This window comes from Petaurus breviceps, unplaced genomic scaffold (genome assembly GCF_028583685.1).
Source record: "Petaurus breviceps papuanus isolate PSGF00001 unplaced genomic scaffold, PetGlider_PUasm1.0 90743, whole genome shotgun sequence".
NCBI classification, from domain to species: Eukaryota; Metazoa; Chordata; class Mammalia; order Diprotodontia; family Petauridae; genus Petaurus; species Petaurus breviceps.
This window is the reverse complement of record NW_027187332.1, coordinates 3,959,851-3,962,564: the sequence shown is the minus strand read 5'-3', so window position 1 is coordinate 3,962,564 and position 2,714 is coordinate 3,959,851. Positions and strand designations below refer to the sequence as shown.

Here is a 2,714-nt window from a genome sequence, read left to right as displayed (position 1 = left end):
CCAATGACTTTCTCAATGTAAATGTTCTTCTTTGATTTGGGAAAATCATATAAAATATTTATAATTCTATTAAACCTACTTTTAGGTCAAAATCCTCAGTCAGTTCTGGTAAAATCCTTCGGTGTTAGTTCTATCTGAATTTCTTCTCTGGGGATATTTCCTCCTTAATTATTCTATTCAAATTACATTTCCACCAAGTATTGTCAAACTAGCGAAGACTTGTAGCTAATGCTATTTCAAGAGGTAAAATTAATGTATAAAATCAGTAAATGGATATTTCTGATATACAGAGGGAAAGGTTTCATGCTTCTATGAGAGAGTAGAAGAAGATATGTAATATTACTGATTTGAATTCTTATAACATGAGTGCTATATTCATAGTTCCCATAGCAGTTATGAATATGCTGGTGTAGTTGTGAATCACAAAATGTAATAGTTTCTCCACATAGAGGGAAAATCAAATCATTTATTCAAACACCAGAAAGGCGAATTCAAAGACCAGAAAGCCAAATTCATCATAGCTACCATGAAATTTGCACACATTACCAATAACAGTGAACACTAACCTTCGCAATCCTTTCCAAAGCTTCCCTCTGTCAGGCCTTCAAAACAAAAGAGGCTCCCTTAAGCAAGAATGCCCCTCTCTCACTCACACTAGTTGCTCAACCTCCAAACTTCTTGCTCCTAGCTGTTCTGGCTCTCTCTCAGCTTGTGTTCAGCTTTTTATTCTGGTCATTAGTTCCACCCTGTTCCACCCCCTTCCTGTTGGATCAGCAAATTCTGCTTGCAGTTTCTTAACAAAGACTTGATATAATCAAGGGCAAGCCTCAACTGAAGCAAGGCACTAAGTACTTGTTTGCTTGTCATTACAAGGGGCAGGGAAGATTTTCAAATCCCCATTACTATTACAATTCTCTAGAAAGGGTTAGGAGAAAAGAGTGAAATTGTTTCAGTAACTGTCCAAATATCCTTCATACATGATCATCCCAAGCAGTCTTCCTCTAAGAGTCTAGGATCTTTCTCTGTGATGGTTGCCTCTCTTTGAATTTCTAGTTTATGTGACTTCTTACAGTTTTCCTTTTTACTGTTCCACACATTCTCTACTCATCCCATCTGGAAATGGGTTTCATTTTGAGATTGTCTTCTAGATTTTTTTTTAGCAGTATCTAGTTTATTTATGCCTGTGAAAAGGTAGATGTCACAGCACACACCCCTCAGGCGTGGAGTGCCCGCCATTTGTCCAAGGGTCCAAGGCTGGGGACGTACTTAACTCCACAGCCATCGGGAATGAGTCTAAGTTATAATATCCTCAAACTCATCAGCATTGAACTTCTTTTTCTGCATTCAAATGATATTTCTTTTTAAAATGTGCAAAAATTTTAAAAGCCTCTTTCATTGTTCCTGTGCCTGTCCATCAAATTTTTCTCCATTACATATCCCCATTTCTTGGAGATTTGGATCTTCTGGCGGCCAGAGAACTTGAACTTGGCTCTATGCAAAGCTTCAATCACATGTTCTTTATTCTGGACCTTGCTTCGAATCGACACGATAACTTGGCCAATGTGCACACGCCTACAGTACCCTGGGGCTTCCCAAAGGCTCCACGCATGCCAGTCTGGAGCCTATCAGCCCCAGCACATGACAACATCTTATTGATGTGGATGACATGAAAAGGATGTAGCCGCACACGAATATGAAAGCCATCCTTGCCACAACTCTTCACCATGTACTTGTTGGCACAGATCTGAGGGGCCTCTAAGGCTTCGGATGACAGCTGTTCATATTCATCTGACACCGTGTGGACACAGATTGGAAATTCATTCACTTTCGCTTTCTTTCTACCAACATCAAAGATTCTTATCTTGGCATCAGGAACTCCCCTGCAGAAACGGGAGTTCGGGTACAACTTGTTTTTACAGTACCTATAACAGCGGGCGGGACGACGGCGCATGGCGCCGGCGCCACCAAAGACTGTATCTGCAAGGAGAGAAGGGAAACAATGGCATCTGTCAGGGCCGGACCCAGAGCAGAGGGCTGGGTGGGGGCCGAGGCCAGGGTTGTGAGCGAGAGATGGCACGACCACACGCACTCACCTCGCCGCAGGGAAAGGGCTGTCTTTTAGACTGACTGGAATGACTTTTAATAGTCTCCTGAAGAGGGGTAACATACTTCCATTGATTTGTTTCCTTTCTGATTTACCATTCTCATTTGTACTTCATCAAGAGATCATTTGGCATGGCCAAAGTTTTAGTCAGTTTAACAACTCTCTATATCTTGCTTTGTCTGTGGTTAGGTTTATGAAAGAACATCTTCCTTACAAATGTGATCAAAATGTACTGTACTGCAAGAGAGTAGTAATAGAGGAATATAAGTAGACAAGAAGATTTATGTGAACGGATGCAAAACAAAGTAAAATCAAGAAAACATTATATACAATGGCTACAAAAATATGAACAAAAGGAGCAACAGAAGACATAAATATAAATTGGATACTGGAAAGTGACTTCTTTTTCTGCATTCAAATGATATTTCTTTTTAAATTGTGCAAAAATTTAAAAAGCCTCACAACCTCTTTCATTGTTCCTGTGCCTGTCCATCAAATTTTTCTCCATTACATAATAATATAATAGATAACATAATAATATTTATAATATGTGTATGCTATATTATTGTTTTACTTATTATATATATTCTGGTCATTGGGATCTGGAGTA

The 2,714-nt window shown here is 39.4% G+C and overlaps 1 pseudogene; it reads right to left on the bottom strand.

Moving 5' to 3' along the window:
* Positions 1–1,214: 1,214 nt before the first annotated feature.
* On the bottom strand, positions 1,215–2,064 carry LOC138145634 (large ribosomal subunit protein uL16-like; annotated as a pseudogene).
* Between the last annotated feature and the right edge of the window lie 650 nt (positions 2,065–2,714).